This window comes from Adiantum capillus-veneris, chromosome 7 (assembly GCF_014529385.1).
Source record: "Adiantum capillus-veneris isolate H3 chromosome 7, ASM1452938v2, whole genome shotgun sequence".
Classification (NCBI taxonomy): Eukaryota; Viridiplantae; Streptophyta; class Polypodiopsida; order Polypodiales; family Pteridaceae; genus Adiantum; species Adiantum capillus-veneris.
This window is the reverse complement of record NC_140937.1, coordinates 126,937,080-126,955,485: the sequence shown is the minus strand read 5'-3', so window position 1 is coordinate 126,955,485 and position 18,406 is coordinate 126,937,080.

Here is an 18,406-nt window from a genome sequence, read left to right as displayed (position 1 = left end):
TCTCGAGTTTGCCTACAATAGTGCTAAGCATGTCACAACTGGATTTAGTCCTTTCATGCTCATGTATGGGTTTCAACCTAGGTCACCTGTTACGGTGGGGTTGGCAACCAAAAAGCTTCAACAGGTTAAGGATTTTCTCCATGACCACATGGATATGCTGAAACTCGCTCATCAGAATGTCCGACAAACACAGGATCAGTATAAGAAGTATGCTGATGAGAAACGTCGGCAAGTTACCTTTGAGGAAGGGGAGGAAGTATTTTTACGTGTGCCAAAACATTCAGAAAATCTGAAAACTGGGCCAACACCTAAATTATCTCCCTGATATTGTGGGCCTTTCAAAATACTCAAGCGCGTAGGTGCTCATGCCTACAAATTACTACTACCTACACATTCTCGTATTCATCCGGTGTTTCATGTAATTCGTTTACGTAAGCGGTTACACGGGGACAACAATGTCATTGACCAACAGATTTTGGTTAATTTTGTTGAACCTCCTACCTTACCGCATGAACCTGAACGTGTTCTCGATTATCATGAGTTACATACACGTCATCATGTACGTCAACAAGCCTTAATCAAGTGGAAAGTTTGACTTGAGGAAGGTGCCACTTGGGAAAACATTAGTGTTCTTAAAAATAAGTTTCCCACTTTTGTAATCGAGGACAAAAACTCTTCTTTAAGGGGGGAGTAATGTCAGGACAACGGCAAGGCTGGACTAGACAAGCGCAAGGCCGGGCTAGGCAATGTGGAAAGGGAGTCCACCAACTAGGGCAAAGGGCTAGGAGCCATGCTATATAGTGGGTGGTTGGGAGGTGGACTCCTAGGTTCTAGTTCCCCTTGTCTAACAAAGGAATTCATATAAGCCAAACGTTTTTCGTTCAAAAGGCCATCTTATGAATGTCTTCATGCACTACCCTTATCTGATGATAGCCACTTTTGAGATCTATTCTACTAAAGTATGTAGACCTTTGTAGTTTATCAAATAGATCCTCTATCGTTGGGAACAAGAAGTCTATTCTTTATGGTTATCCAATTAAGTGCCCAATAGTCCACGCACATTCTACTGGTACCATCTTTCTTTTATGCTAGTAGGACTACTGAACAAAATGGAGATGAACTAGGCCTGACCATCCCTCTTTCCACAAGCTCTTTCACTTGCCTCATAATCTCCTCTTGTTGAGATGGTGAAACTCGATAAGGAGACTAATTAGGAGGTGAACTATGAGGTAGAAGTTCTATGGAATGATCATCTTGTCCTCTTTCGGGAGGTAGCTCCTGACGGGAGCAAAGCGAACCCCGAACCCCGACGGCCTCTAAAACACCGAGGACCGAATGGCACGCCTCGAGCCTGTCATGGTAAAGCAAACAGGGGCACCGCCTAGCTTCAGCGGCTAGGACGCAAACAACACACCACCATAACAAAGTTTTCATCCAAGAGAGATGGATGCTTGGGAGTAATGATGAAGAGGAAAGGGAATGAGATCGAGAGAGAGAGAGAGAGAGAGAGAGAGAGAGAGAGAGAGAGAGAGAGAGAGAGAGAGAGAGAGAGAGAGAGAGAGAGAGAGAGGGAGGGGGTATAGCGGCTTAGTACTTAGGCACCACAAAAGGATGGCGAATCTGCACACCCTTCACACATACACAAGATCACTCCAAACACAAGACTAGGTGGCGATTCCGCACACCTCACATGGGCAAAACATTGCAAGAAAACATACTCACAAAACCTCAAGCTTTATTTAGAGAATAAGGCGATGAAATGGGGAGCATAGGGTAGGGGAATGAGAAGGGAGAGAGTGGTAGAGCACATGGCGGATAGGTGGGAGTTGATGGCGAAGACTCGCACGAGGGTTATGGCCATCATCCTTCATTTAGTTGCCCTTCATCTTCCATAGCCAAGAGTGTAGAGGTCATGCTCAAGACAAGCATGGTGATTGCGGTGATGGTGATGGTGTGGGTGTGTGTGTGCGCACTAGGCACACACAGTGCATAGTGTGTTCTTTGGTGATGTTGTGTGTTTCTTTAGTGTGATGGTGACCCCTCTTTATATAGGGGAGGAGGGGGGAGAAATTCTAGAATTTAAAAATGAAGAAATCATTATCTACATAGGCCATGTGACTGTGGGCCCCAGTTGTCTGGCTGTGTGTATATGTGCCAGAACAGCAGTCTCATGAGAGAGAGACTAAGAGAGAGATGGGTTGATGAAAAAAAGTGAGAGGTGACATGGAGAATAAAGTAATTACAAGAGGGGAGAGAGGGGAGTGTGTTCAGAGGTGAATCTGTGTGCAGATGTGTGTGAACACAAGAAAAATCAGGTAACCACCGGGTGGGGATGGGTCTGTGGGCACCTTTTTTAGTGAAATTGAGTGTGTGTGTGAGTGTGTGAGTGTGGGGGAGGTTATTTAGCTACAAGACAAGAGACATGGCGCCCTTTAGAGAGAGGGGGGGGTATTTGGGTCATAGGATATGATAGGAGAGAGAAAGGGGGGGTGGGGTATACTATTTTGGAAGATAGGGTAAGTTGCATGTGAGTTAGGGTGCATTATTGGTGAGTTAGAATGCATTATTGGTGAGAGGTGGGGTAGCTTGAGGGGAGAGAGAAAGGAGAAAGGACAAGGGGAAGAGAGAGGGGGTTGACCTTTTGAGTGGAGGAGAGGAAAAGGGACACACGGCGGGGCAACAGTGAAGAAAAAGGAGGCAAGGTGGGGATGGGCTGTCCCGCAGGCATGAGGTGGCTTATTTTACCTTTCTCATATATTTACATAATCATACTTTATTTTTTCTTACTTTTTCCAATGGCTTTTATCACTCCCTCCCTAAGAGGGGGTTTTCATGGGGTGGGGACGAGAGAAGAGGGGTATGGGAGCTTGGCTTGTGAAAAGCCCCCATCATTAGCCCTCCCCTTTTGGCTAGAGGCATTCATGTCTCTAGCTCATCTGTTTGATCATTATCGTCGGAGGTGGCGGCTGATGGTGTGTCCTCATCTGGAATGTCAATAGGTGGAGCCTAGTCAAATCGAAGAAAATAAGGTTTAAGTCGCCAACCATTTACCTTGGTTTTATGAAGTTTTCCATCAGCCTCCATAAGCTGGTAGCTTCCATTGGCATACTTTTTCTTGACGATGAAAGGACCTTCCCATCGGAGTAGGAGTTTCTTATCCTTGCGCGTGTCGAAGCGATTGTCGTGGCGGAGCACCAACATTCCTTTCTTCAATTCTTTTTTCCGGAGATGCTCGTTAAAGCTAAGCCGTCTATGCTCTCCTTGTGCTGCATAATAATTTATTGCTTCTTCTCTGTCCAGCTGCAGTCTTTCCAAGTTGATGATGTGATCTCTCAAATGCATGTTGGGCTGTTGAAGCTGGCTTGCCATTACTCTGAGACTTTGTAGTTGCACTTCAATTGGCAAGATTTCTTCCTTACCAAATACTAGATGATACGGTGTGAATCCCAAGAATGTACGAAATGAAGTTCTGTAGGCCCATAAAGCTGGTAGTAGATACTTATCCCAGTCTCCAGGATGATTGTTTACCTGCTTGGTAATAATTTTAGAAACCATTCCATTTACCTTTTCAACTAGGCCATTACATTGAGGGTAATATGGTGAAGAGTGCCTCCTTGTAATGCCCAGTTTCTGCATTAATTCTCCTACCAAGTCTGCTCTGAAACCTGGCCCTCTATCAGAGATGATCTCTAAAGGTGTGCCAAACCTACAGCATATGTGCTCGTAGATAAATTTAGCTACCTCTACCACTATGATTCTAGTGGTGGCTGTAGCCTCTGCCCATCTAGTCATGTAGTCGACCCCCATGATAATGTAGAATTTTCCTGAGTTGGCCCTAGGTAATGGCCCAATGGCATAGATACCCCATTTTTCAAATGGGCCATATGAGAGAATAGGTGTCTGTGGTTCAGGCATAAGTGACCTAGTGCCGGCCTTTTGACACAACTTACACGTTTTGCACCAGTGGTGTACATCATGGTTGAGGCTAAGCCATATGAAGCCTGCCTGCAAGATTTTCCTACTTGTTATGTCTAGGGCAAAGTGACCACCACAAACCCCGTCGTGACAACTAGCAATTACTCCCGTGATTTCCTGAGAGAGAGGGACCTTCCTGAGTATTTGGTCATTACCCTTACAGTACAAACCGTCATTGATGAGTCGATACCTTGTGGCCTTCCGCGTCAGCCATTGCTTCTGTCCCTTTGTTAAATCTGATGGGCATTCCCCTGTTTCCAAAAAATGCATGATGTCAGGCAAGGCATCACTTCCTTGAAATAGAGGGAGCTTTAGTTTTATTGCTCCAACCACCACTTCCTGTAGTCTTTCACTTGCTAGGGCATCTGCTTCTTGGTTTTGAGCCCTTGGGATACGGTGTATTTGAACTTCTTCAAACTTACCCAACAAGGTTTTTACACCACTTAAGTGAGTCCTTAAACTAGGATTCTTGCATGTCCATGCTCCATTTACTTGCCTTACCAGAAGTAGAGCATCCCCAAATACATTAAGGTGTTGTACACCTTGTGAGACGCACCATTGTAGACCCTTGGTTAGTGCTGCATACTCAGCTTCATTGTTAGAATGTGAATCTAACAATTGGCCCAACGAAAATACCTTTGTCATCAAAGACCACTATGCCTGCAGCTGCTTTGTTGGACGCTCGCTTGTAGGCTCCATCAAAGTAGAGAGAGTATGCTCCTTCTACCATCGGTGGTACTGGAGGTAATCGGACTTCTCCTTCCTTAGATGGCTTCTCCTTCCCTTCAAAGACTTGGTAGGTCATGAGTCCCCCCAAACTTGCCCTTGTCGTGCTTTCTACCTGTACCGTGTAGTCAAACTCTTGCAGACGAACTAGCCATTTAGTAATTCTAGCAGACACATCCATGTGTTGTACAACATAGGGAAATATTTCATCCGTGGTTAGAATCACAAATTGCTTAGGCAGCAAATATGACCTAAACTTTGTAGTTGCAAATCTAAGAGCTAGGACTTAGTGTTCCACATGGGTGAAACCTTTCTCTCCTGCTGTCATCATTCGACTAGAGAAGTAGATTGGCCTCATGAAAGATGTCGTCGTATCCTTTTGGAGTAGCACAACCCCCAATGAGTCATCACCAACACTTGAGGTGACATAGAATTTTTCATCCCACTTAGGTGGTGAGATAGTTGGCAGAGTGGCTAAGACCTCCTTTACCTTGTTGTAGTGATGTTCGCTTTCCTCGTCCCAAGTGAAAGTTGATCTTTGAGTGAGTTGTTGCAGTGGTAGAACAAGTTGTGATAGTAGATGTATGAATCTACTTAAGTACCTCACCTTCTGTAGAAAAGAGACCAGTTGACGTGCGGTCGTTGGTGAAGGTAGGGCTATGAGTGCGGACACCTTACTTGGGTCGGCGTTGATACCTCTTGCTGAAATTTCATGGCCTAGTAGAATGACTTTACTCTCCTCAATGTGACATTTATCCACATTTAATTGCCCACCTAGGCTCTGCAACCTGGTCAAACCTTCAGTTACCTTTTCTAAATGTGAAATACGGGAGCTATATATACAAAAATAATCAATGAACACTCTTATGGATGTTCCAAAGAACGGTTGAAAAACATATGTGACATATCTTTGGAATGTGGCAGGTGCATTTGTGAGACCAAATGGCATAACCCTGTATGCAAAACAACCCCATGGCGTGATAAAAGTGGTTTTTAGCTGATCTTCCAAGGCTATGCGTATTTGAAAGTATCCTGAATAACCATCACAGACGGTATAGCATTCAAAACTTGCTACTTCATTCAGAATTTCATCCAAGAAAGGGAGAGGAAAGTGGTCTCTCTTTGTAGCTGCATTTAGTGGTTTGTAGTCAACACAAACCCTCCACTTACCATTCTTTTTAGGCGTCACCACTACGGGTGACACCCATTCTAAGTTTTCTACAGGATAGATGAATCCCGCCTCCAGCAGTTTCCTTACCTCGGCCAAGAGTGCCTTTTCTTGTATGACCCCCAGTCGTCGTAGCTTTTGCACAACTGGTTTTACCCCTTCCTTCAACTTAATATGATGTTCCACCACTGTAATGCCTGTGATTCTTTCATAGTTATCAATGAATAGGTTAGGAAATCCCATCAACATTTGCAAAAAACTATCTTTCTCCTCAAGTGTTAATTCCGTAGACAACATACCTTTCAACCTACTTCCTCCTAGGCCAGGTGATTTGCTTTCCTCTTCATTGGGTTGCCCTTTTGGTGACGGATCACCAGTTGTGCTTACCATTTGTGGATCCTTCATAATGATACCCATCACATCAATGGAACTGTCACTTTCGTCGGTGGATGTGGTCTCCTCAGAACTGGAAGATTCGCTAGTGGTTTCATCTGTCGATGTTTCCAGATTCATTTTTTTCTGCTTACTAATCCGCATGTCGTAGTAGATTGTCTCCCCTTTCTTACCGGTCATGCGTAGAAGGCCAGTACCCCAGTCCTGTTTTGCCTTCATGGCCATCAACCATGGTCTTCCCAAGATTAGTGGATAGCCTTCCCCCTTAGTAGGCATTACAAAAACATCTACCTCTACCTCAGTGTTGAAAGCTTTTATTTTTACGGCACTTACCACACCCACACACTTTACTTTTGCGTTGTTTGCCATCTTTGCCTTGCATGGAGAAGGCATGTCAACCTCGAGCCCTAATCGAAGCATCATAGCTTCGCTCATTACACAGATTTGTGCACCTCCATCAGTGTAGGTGTTTCCAACCCTCTTTCCTTTTATGTTTACGTCGACAATTGGAAGGATTTCATCCATGTTGCATCCCGAAATTGCTCCGGCTACCTTTGTTTTGGAGTGTCTTGTACTTACCATTTTAGACCATTGTCGCCTTACTTTTGGTGCAAGATGTAGCAGCTGTGGCCATGTAATCTTCGGTCCTTGCTCTGCCACATTCAATGTTAGATCATAGGGCTTAGAACTTTCCCCTAGCTGGAAGTCGGTGATGCCCAATTTCCGTCGTGGCCTGGATGGCCTCTTGCTAGTTTCTCCTCTCATGCTTCTCTCATCATCTGATTGTGTAGCTTTCTCCCTCCTAGCTCTTTTCACAGTCATGGCTTCAAGTGCTTCTATAAAGGTTACCTTCTCCTTACCCTTGTCCCTCTCCTTTGCTCTGGGTGGATCCACTACTACGGCTTTTCCTTTCTCTTCTAGCCTTATGATGTTTACAGGGAGATCAGGTGGTGGGGCTGGTGGAAGAGGTGGGATGGATGCTTGTAGTGGTGTCTGGGGTGGACGTAGAATTTGTGTTGGTGGGGGTGGTGCTCGGGGTGGGGGTGTTCTTTCTCTAGGGGGTGACAATTGGTTCCTCCTACCTCCTCTATCATAGTTTTGTCGTGGTTTGGGACAGTAGTACATACCGTGACCGTCTTCTCCACAGTTGTAGCAATGATACTCCCTGTTTTGTCGTCGTGCTCTTCCAGGGTCTTGATCTCTTTCTTGACTCCTCCCTTGCTGTATTAAGTGGACAGACAAATTCTGCAGTTGGTCAGTAATATGGGCCAACATATCTTGTTGGTCATCTCTTACCCCAAGAGCCGGTGGTGGTGGTATGGTGGTTGTCGTAGTTCCTGGTCGACGCGATGTTCCTTCTTCTGTTGACTCGGTTTCTTTGGCTTTCATTCGCAGCTTCTTGTCCTTAAGGCGAGCAATCTCAACGGCTAACTCGTACGTAGCCGGGAATCTACCTTTCACCTTCTCCTTGAGAAGCGGCCATAAGCCATGCATGAACCGATCTTTTTTTAGGAAATCGGGTGCGGCTTTCCCCCTTGCCAGTGACTCAACCCACCGTTCCCACAAATCCACAAATTTGGACTCATAGGTGGAAAAGACCCTCCTGCTTCAAGTCTCTCAACTTGTCCCACAACTTTTCTGAAGTGGTACCTCCCCCAAAGCGCCTCTTAAAAGCGGTTTTTAAGGGTTCCCAGTCATCCTTGGTTGCTTGTGGAAGTGCATTGTACCATGATCTAGCTTCTAGCTTCATGAGATGCTTAAAGATTCTAACCCGGGATTCATCCGTATCTTTGTTGCTCACTACACATGCTACTTCAAAGTCATCTAGGAAGTCTGTTACCAAATCCTCCCCCTTCTTTCCTTTAAATGTTGGAAATGCTACACTTGCCATGATTACTGAGAGAGAGCTAGAAAGACACACTGCTTAACTTACAAAAGTTTTTTCTTCTTTACAAGGAGGCGTGTATACCCTCTTATACTAGGACATAGATTAAAACTTCAAACGGTACATTGCCTTGTACCAAAGGTAAGACAAATGGTTGATCTGATGCCAGAACCTCAAAAAATCGCTCCCCACCCAGCATGGTGTCAATGACGTGCTGGTAGTGAGCCTTCAAATCCAGTATTACCTTGATTGAGCGTACACGTGTTGGTATGTGTGATCTGTCTTGAGCTAGGTTGTACTGATTCATGTGAAGCTTAGAGGTGCTTAGTCACTGTCCAAGCTTGTGGGAGGGGGTGGTGTTCTTTCCTGAAACAAACTCAGTAGATCCCTAGTTTCTCTAGTGAGAGTGTGAGCCAATGCTTCCGTTATCTGTGCTGCAGCATTAGGTGCGACTTGAAAACTGACTGTGATAATTACGTCGGTGACTTGAGTTACCCGATTCTCAAAGTAGAATAGTGTTGATTCTCTATTGTGTAGAGCTCCTTCCATTTTGTTGTTGTGGGTTGGTTGTAGGTTGCGGACATGGTTTCGACCTTCTCCTTCTTCTTCTTGGCACTTGGCCTATGTATATCCACTGGGTTTGGCGTGTTGGTTGACTCTCCCACTGCAAATCGATTACTGTTACGCCTGGCACTCGAGCTTCGATGGAGATGCGAAGTTCGTCTAGTTGTGCTTGGAGCTCTTCTTCTTCTGTCGTCCAATTAGCAAATCCTGCTAGCCATTCATCCATTCACAATAGTTTAAGGGTTTCAGTCTTGTAAACTGGAGGGTTTCATGAAAAGATCCTCAGTGGGGGGCACCAAATGACGGGAGCAAAGCGAACCCCGAACCCTGACGGCCTCTAAAACACCGGGGACCGAATGGCGCGCCTCGAGCCTGTCATGGTAAAGCAAACAGGGGCACCACCTAGCTTCAGCGGCTAGGATGCAAACAACACACCACCATAACAAAGTTTTCATCCAAGAGAGATGGATGCTTGGGAGTAATGATGAAGAGGAAAGGGAATGAGATCAAGTGAGAGAGAGAGAGAGAGAGAGAGAGAGAGAGAGAGAGAGGAGGTATAGCGGCCTAGTACTTAGGCACCACAAAAGGATGGCGAATCTGCACACCCTTCACACATACACAAGCTCACTCCAAACACAAGACTAGGTGGCGATTCCGCACACCTCACATGGGCAAAACATTGCAAGAAAACATACTCACAAAACCTCAAGCTTTATTTAGAGAATAAGGCGATCAAATGGGGAGCATGGGGTAGGGAAATGAGAAGGGAGAGAGTGGTAGAGCACATGGCGGATAGGTGGGAGTTGATGGCGAAGACTCACACGAGGGTTATGGCCATCATCCTTCATTTAGTTGCCCTTCATCTTCCATAGCCAAAGGGTGTAGAGGTCATGCTCAAGACAAGCATGGTGATTGCGGTGATGGTGATGGTGTGGGTGTGTGTGTGTGCACTAGGCACACACAATGCATAGTGTGTTCTTTGGTGATGTTGTGTGTGTCTTTAGTGTGATGGTGACCCCTCTTTATATAGGGGAGGAGGGGGGAGAAATTCTAGAATTTAGAAATAAAGAAATCATTATTTACATAGGCCATGTGACTGTGGGTCCCACTTGTCTGGCTGTGTGTATATGTGCCAGAACAGCAGTCTCATGAGAGAGAGACTAAGAGAGAGAGATGGGTTGATGAAAAAAAGTGAGAGGTGACATGGAGAATAAAGTAATTACAAGAGGGGAGAGAGGGGAGTGTGTTCAGAGGTGAATCTGTGTGCAGATGTGTGTGAACACAAGAAAAATCAGGTAACCACCGGGTGGGGATGGGTCTGTGGGCACCTTTTTTAGTGAAATTGAGTGTGTGTGTGTGTGTGTGAGTGTGGGGGAGGTTATTTAGCTACAAGACAAGAGACATGGCGCCCTTTAGAGAGAGGGGGGGGTATTTGGGTCATGGGATATGATAGGAGAGAGAAAGGGGGGGTGGGGTATATTATTTTGGAAGATAGGGTAAGTTGCATGTGAGTTAGGGTGCATTATTGGTGAGTTAGAATGCATTATTGGTGAGAGGTGGGGTAGCTTGAGGGGAGAGAGAAAGGAGAAAGGACAAGGGGAAGAGAGAGGGGGTTGACCTTTTGAGTGGAGGAGAGGAAAAGGGACACACGGCGGGGCAACAGTGAAGAAAAAGGAGGCAAGGTGGGGATGGGCTGTCCCGCAGGCATGAGGTGGCTTATTTTACCTTTCTCATATATTTACATAATCATACTTTATTTTTTCTTACTTTTTCCAATGCCTTTTATCACTCCCTCCCTAAAAGGGGGTTTTCATGGGGTGGGGACGAGAGAAGAGGGGTATGGGAGCTTGGCTTGTGAAAAGCCCCCATCACTCCCTACGAATGTCATCCGTAAAGACATCTTGAAACTCATTTAGGAAACTAGAGAACTCTAATTTCTCTTTAGTTTTATTTTTGACCTTATTAGGAACACATGCATCTCATCTTTGACAAAAACCATGTAACAAGAAAGAGAGTTTTTCATTACTTGTCTGAAGTTTGAGTCTGTACAAGTGGTATAGTGTTGCTTGCACTGTTTACATCAAGTGCAACATCCTTGCCTCTATAGGAAAAGAGGAATTTTCTCTCAAGAAACTTCATAGTTGCAACCATGCGATCAAGCCATGGTGCCCTTAGGATAACATCTTCATGCTTGAGTGGAGAGAGATGAAGAAATCTTCTTTGTCAACATAGTTATGCACATCAATGGAGTGATTGAGGCCTCTTGCCCTTTGAAAGCTCCATTTGCTTGTACCACATCTCCCATCTCAAAGTCATGAATTATTGGCTTAGTAGCTAGCTCAAAAAAAATGAAGTTGTGGGTAGAGCTTGTATCAAACAGTATGAAAGTTTCATGCTCTCTTAATTTTTCCCAAGCATAAGAGAGTGGTGATCCTTTGCAATGGCCTTCCTCTTTTAGAACCTCCACCATGGTGGCTCTAAGATTCATTACGTTCACTTGCCTTGGGACATGCCCAAGAAACATGACCTTGCTCCTCACACTTGAAACACTTGTTATCTTTATGATAATGCTCAACCTCTTCAAGCAAAAGTTTGTTTTAACCTTTGTAGCTTTTTTTCTTCACCTTTCCTTTATTGTTGTTGTTGTTAGCCTTGAGAGAATTTTGTGTCGCATTGTTCTTGCCCTTTGGCTCAGTTGGTTCCTTAGCTTCTCTTGGCTTTGAGCCTATCTTACTCCCTTATTGGAATTGAAGACTCGAGGAGACCATAGTGTGACCGTCGAGATAGCTTTAGGTCTTTGCGAGATGACATACTCACTCATCTCCTCACATAGACCATCACAAAATTGTTGCTTTTGTTCCGCAAAGGCTTTTTTATAGATAGTGGCTTTGAGATGTAACTCCCAAAACTTATCCACATACTTTTGAATAGACTCATATGGGAACATCTTCAAGCTTCTCTATTCCATGAAGACTTCGACATCACTTGCAAGGAATCGCTTCATAATAGCAATTCTCAGAGCCTTCCATGTCTTTGGAGCTTCTCCTTGAGCACGTAGGCTTGCCCAATGACGGACTGACTTTTGGAAATGCATAGAAACATTTTGGAGCTTTAAAGATTTTGAGAAATCTTCATCTCCAAAAGCTGCGTCAATTTTTTTGGATAAAAGCCAACACTTTATCTATTACTGCAAAGGTTCCATCATAGGTAAGGAAAGTGATGTTCTTTCCTCGCTCTTTAAAATTTTCTAGCTTTTGTACCTCTTTCATGACATATAAAGGCTCCATCATAGGTAAGGAAAGTGATGTTCTCTTCTCTCTCTTGGATGGCACGTCACTGCCCTCCATGTCAGAACATGGTGATGATGAAGAGTAATAGGAAGAGGAAGAGGAAGGCGAGGATGGTGATTGCTTCCTCTCGCTTGGATTTCTTTCTTCCTTCTTTGGATTGGCATGGGAGGGAGTGCTTGATGACTTCCTCTTGGGAGGACTAGGTGACTGCCATGCCCGCCGTCTTCTGGGGACAACATCACTTTCAGAGGTAGGAGAGGTATCGCTTTCATACCTCTCCCTTGAAAGTTTATGACACACTTCTTCTTCTTGAATAGTTTGACTTGGAGGTCCCTCTGGTATCTCCTCTTCATTATCCAAAGAGATTCCTCTTTTGGAGGTCTCACTAGGAGGCCTCACAAAACTTCTCTTTTCTTGAGAACTTGGGGAACTTGAAGGGTTTGAACTCAGCTTTGAACCTCCGCTTGCAAAATAGGGCTTCCCATTGCTTCTTGTAATTTGTCAACAAGATAGTTGACAACTCTGCAACCATCATCAAATTCTATACCATGAGCGAGATCTAAATTGTCAATATTGATTACATTCTCTTGATTATGTTGTGTCATGATTAAATTTCCTTGTATGTGAATGCTAGCTCTTTCCTTGGCACTCCAAAACTTTGGCTACTACTCCTCTCAAAAATTGGAACTTGAGTAACTACACCCATGGTTTAAAATATTGTTAAATGCAAAGAGTGGTGGAGTGAGTTTACTAGTGTTAAGCTGGCACTGGTACTTATTGAGCAGCTAATAGCTCAATAATGGTTAAGCCGTAGGCAAGTCTTGAAAGACTCCATTATTAAGACCATAGTTACCGATGGTGTTCCCAGTACCCTTAAGTAGGTATGCCAGCCAAGATAATAAATCCTAGCCCAACTTACCCTCTTGCAATGAACAACTCCAACCTTTCATAGATTACTCAAGGACCTCTCTTGTTAGGTAAGAAAAGAGAAGCTTCACCTTTGATATGTTCAAATTCCACTATATCAAATTCTTCATTTAGATTTAGCAAAATTTTAATATATGAAAGGAGAGAGTTTTCCTTAAGAGAATTCAACAAAAGGGGACTAGAGGTTGTGCCATGTTAATATCTTTACACAATTATAGATTGAAAGACTAAAATCATGCACATAATTCAAAGAGAATACGACAATTAAGATTGATAACTGGATGATGATTGGATTTACTTGGAGTCGTCCCCCCCTCCCTCCAAAAGGTCTTTGTACCATAATTCTCTCTCAAAGAGAGCTTTTTGTATTATAATTCTCTCTCAAAGAGAGCTTTGATTGCGACCGAGCCTGTGGAGCTTTTCTCAAACCAAGAAGATGGTTTTTTTCAAGATTCCATGGTATAATTCTCCTTCCCAAGCCCTAAACATCCCAACAGGAGAAAAAACTATAGGGTAAGAGGTACATGAGGGTGAAAGAAGTATTTTTCAAGCAAGAGAATTTTTATTTTGTATATGCTTACTCAAGGACAAGCTCTTAGCATAGCTTAGCATAATAGAATAGTAGAGAAGAAGAAGAAGAAGAAGAAGCTTTCACTTGCTTGGATTCTCATCCATAGCCAAGTGCTTGAGCGTGATTGTCTCCTCTTGAGCTCCCATGAGAGGAGGGAGAGAGAGAAATAAAGAGCTGGCTTTGCCAACTTGGGCACTTGAGAGAGTGTGTGAGAGGAGCAAGAAAGCAAAACCCCAATGAGTCCTTGCTTTTATCTCATGCAAAATTTGTAACTAGTTTTCAATTAGAATACATACCATTTAGCCAATGAGAATTGAACATATCTTTGACCTATACCTATGACTAAATAGCAATTACCCTTGCTCTTTTATTGACTTCTCCCCTTTTTGTCCCAAGCTTTTGACTGAGCTGGTCCATAAGCACTTAATCAACTTCACTTGTTCTCTTTTATTTTTTCTCAACTTAAGTGGGCAAATTAAGATGGAAAATACTTTTAGAAGGTTAGAAATTAATTTTCATGACACGCCATAAGTATTGGCACCTATAGTCATGAAAATACAGATTTGGATAAGTTTTTTTGTAAATGCATGCACACTAGGTGCTATGGGTCCTAGTGTTTAGCAAAGATATATTTGGAACAACATGCTTATTATGAAGCATTTCATACCACACGTGCACTATCTCTATGAGATTTATTGTGGGTCTACCAACAACCATACGAGGTGATGGCTCGATATGGGTGCTTGTAAATAAGTTGTCTAAACCTTGTCAAGTTTATTCAGTTCACTATTCAATCTCTAAGGATCCAAGTTGGTTGTTCATAATCTATATTGGTTATATAGATTACTCAACAATATTGGGAGTAATTGTGATCCACATTTATTGGTCATTTCTGGAGGATTGTCTATAAAGGGTTGGGACCCAAACAACTCTATATCAATATTGCCACTCATCCAGAGAGGGATGGGTAGCTTATAAATATTAATCTAGTGCTAAAGTATATGCTAAGAGCGTACGCTAACGAGAAGCAATCCGATTGGAAAGATTACCTCTCTTGTTTGGAGTTTGCTTATCATGATGCAATGCATGTTGCGACCAAGTTTAGTCCCTGCATGTTTATGTTGGGGTTTCAACCTTGATCACTAGTTATGGTGAGGTTGCCTACTAATGAGGAAAGACAAAACGTCAATGACTTAATCTGTGTTGATGAGATTTGTCGGCAAGTCACTTTCGTGCAAAGTTGAGAAGAGGTATTTTTACATGTTCTAGCACCTTCAAAAAGTCTGAAAAATGGTCATTTTTTTAGCCACCTCTTAGTGGTGTTAACTCATTTAAAATACTCAAGCAAGTTATAAATTCACTCTACACTATTTTGGATATAAGCCATTTACACAAATGTTTGCAGAGGGACAAGACAATTAAGATGCTCTTCTAGGTTTCTTTGAACTTCCTACTAAACCGTGTATCAGTCAAATGGACAGTTGGATCCGTGAGAGGTGCCACTATGGATAACATTAGTGTTCTTATAAAGATATCACCACTTTTGTTTTCGAGGACAAAAACGCTTCTCTAAGGGGGAGTAATGTCAGGCCAAGGGTTAGGACACACATGCAATACAAGGGTCTACATATAGCTAGGGCTAAGGGCCTATATATAGTATGTATGAGTGGTGATGTGCATGTGGTTGTCCCTAGTCTCTTACACCCACTCCCAACCCCCCGGTTGAGTTAAGTGGATTTACGAAACAAAAATACTTACAATAATTAAATAGCAATTAATAATTTAACACTCTTAAAAGATTGTGAAACATAATTCAACACAATGCACAAGATAGACCAGTGAATCCACGAATTTCATTAATATATTGATAGAGGCAAATTACATCTTTCTTAGGGTGCCCAAAATTCTCTTTGCCATTTGTGGCATCTCTCCATGGCACTAGGCAACTGGTCGATCAAGATGGAGTGTGCATTCAATTCAGGGTTTGTCGATCCAGTGATTTTGAACCTTCACTCTATCCTATTTTTAACGGGTTCACGAAAAAGTATGTCATAAATTTTTTAGTTCGGGAAGGCACCAAGTCTGTGTCTATGAGACACCTTATTATGTAAACCCACTTGCACATAAAGCTATACAATCCCAAATTCAAGGATTGCTAGGATATGGGATTTATAAAGCCTAATAGTTCACCATAAGGAGCTCTTGTTCTTCTTGTCAAGAAGAAGAATGGAACCTTTCATATGTGTATAGACTATAGAGCTTTTAATAAGATCCCAATCTAAAACACATTCCCTATCCCTTAGATGAATGCATTGTCTCATGGAAAGCATCTCTCATAAAAATGTGGATGAGAATAATATGCTCGTAAAGAGAGGTCAAAAATTGGTACAAATCATTTCAAATATCCAAGTGCAAAGAGTCTTGTGCTATGCACTTTGTAGGCTAGGATCTAAGTCCTTGTTGTGCACATTCCCTCTTTTCCTCTCTACTTTATGCATTTATGCGATATATCTTATTGGCATCAATCTTATAATTCTTAACTTAGTATACAATTGTCATAAAATCTAATATGTAACCAACCCAAATGATTTTCTCATATTAAATCGATCATTTAATGTGAGAGAATAAACGGGAACAAGGGTTAGAATATAGACATGTGCTATCTCAACACGGGGCCAAGGTTAAAGGGGTCCAAATGAGAGATGGTCTGTCAAAGAGCAAGGCTAGCTAATGGAGCTTAAAGACCTTAGGGTTAGCTTCATAAAACCTCCAAAGGTTAGTGTTAGAAGTCCTTAGACCTTAGGAAAGCTAGGGATGTGCCTGAGGTGGGAACCCGGCCCAAGCTTGAGGTGCTTGTTGTGCTTGCTGACTAAGGTGCTTGAGGTGCTTAAGGTGCTCCATGACTAAGGTGCTTGAGAGGCTTAAGGTGTTCCCAAAGTCAACCACAATCCCTACTCATGGGGGGGCAAGCCCTAATTGGAGGGGAAAGAGAGAGAGAACACACACACCCTCACACAAGGCAAGCCTAGTCTAAAGAAGCAACAATGACACATGTCAAGTTCCTCTCCATGTTGCCCTCATAAGGTTCCTAAAGCCTATTGGTTGGCCTCTAAAGGGGTCCAATAATCTTTTAGCTTATTGAATTAATTGTATATGCATTTATCAAGTCCTCTTCCTCAATGGAGAAAGGGGGACACTTGTCCCAAGGCTAGCATGGTTGCTTGATATGCACTATGCATGTGATTGGCTAGGCTTGTAGGGGTCCAATCAACTTCTAGCATGAGCTACAAGGGGGGGTCGACCAAAGCAAGCTGGGGGTGTGCTTGGGGGGTATACTCTCTCTTTCACACACTCACATGCTCATTCCTTGCTTGGCAAAGTGCAAGAGCTCCATCTCCTTCTCCAAGCTTGTTGAGAAGTTGAGAGCCTACACCAACACTCTTGGCTATGGAATGCAAATCCAACCAAGAGCCATGCTTCAATTCTTAAGCTTGCAATCTTCTTCATCATCATTATGGTGCTTAAGGTGCTCCATGACTAAGGTGCTTGAGAGGCTTAAGGCGTTCCCAAAGTCAACCACAATCCCTACTCATGGGGGGGCGAGCCCTAATTGTAGGGGAAAGAGAGAGAGAACACACACACCCTCACACAAGACAAGCCTAGTCTAAAGAAGCAACAAGGACACATGTCAAGTTCCTCTCCATGTTTCCCTCATAAGGTTCCTAAAGCCTATTGGTTGGCCTCTAAAGGGGTCCAATAATCTTTTAGCTAATTGAATTAATTGTATATGCATTTATCAAGTCCTATTTCTCAAAGGAGAAAGGGGGACACTTGTCCCAAGGCTAGCATGGTTGCTTGATATGCACTATGCATGTGATTGGCTAGGCTTGTAGGGGTCCAATCAACTTCTAGCATGAGCTATAAGGGGGGGTCGACCAAAGCAAGCTGGGGGTAAGCTGGGGGTGTTCTTGGGGGGTATACTCTCTCTCACACACACTCACATGCTCATTCCTTGCTTGGCAAAGTGCAAGAGCTCCATCTCCTTCTCCAAGCTTGTTGAGAAGTTGAGAGCCTACACCAACACTCTTGGCTATGGAATGCAAATCCAACCAAGAGCCATGCTTCAATTCTTAAGCTTGCAATCTTCTTCATCATCATTATTATGTTATTATGCTATGCTATGCAAGAAGAGTGATGATGAGTGAGAAACTATCTCTTTCTTGTATGCTACTTCTTCTTCCTCTTCCCTACCCTCATTCCCTGCTAGCTCTCTCCACCTTCGAAGGTGTTTGAGGCCTTGGGACTGAGGCCGGGGATGGTTAATGCTTTTACAAAGTTTATGTTATGTTCGTAATGCATGAAGCTTTCCATCTTCATTGCATCACCTAGGTCACACACAAAGATTGTATTGTACCATGTCTCTCTTTATGGAAGAATCTATAATACAAAAGCCTATTGGAGGGGGGACCAGCTCCACATAAATTCGTTCCTCAAATGTTGTCATGTTCTCTAATTCTCTCTCTTGCAAAAGTATTGTCCATGCCAAGTTAATTAAGTCTAATGGTTATGTTGCTACCGCTAATTAAGTTCACCCTCTATGTTCTCAAAGTAGTCTCCTAAAAATACTCACTCTAGTTCTCTTAATTCCACTATTCTCAAAGTTCATAGGCCATTTCCATTACAACTATCATAGTTGATTGATTGTGTGTGTGTAAGTTTGTGTCTAGTATGTTTACGTCTGATTTGGAAAGCGTGAAAGAGATGCTTGATTGTGTGTGTAGAGTTTCCATGGTTTAGTTTAGTGGTGTTTCTCCCCTCCAACATGACAACTCTCTCTCTCTCTCTCTCTCTCTCTCTCTCTCTCTCCTCCCTGCCCCCCCTCCCCAGCTCCCAACATTTGTTGTCAA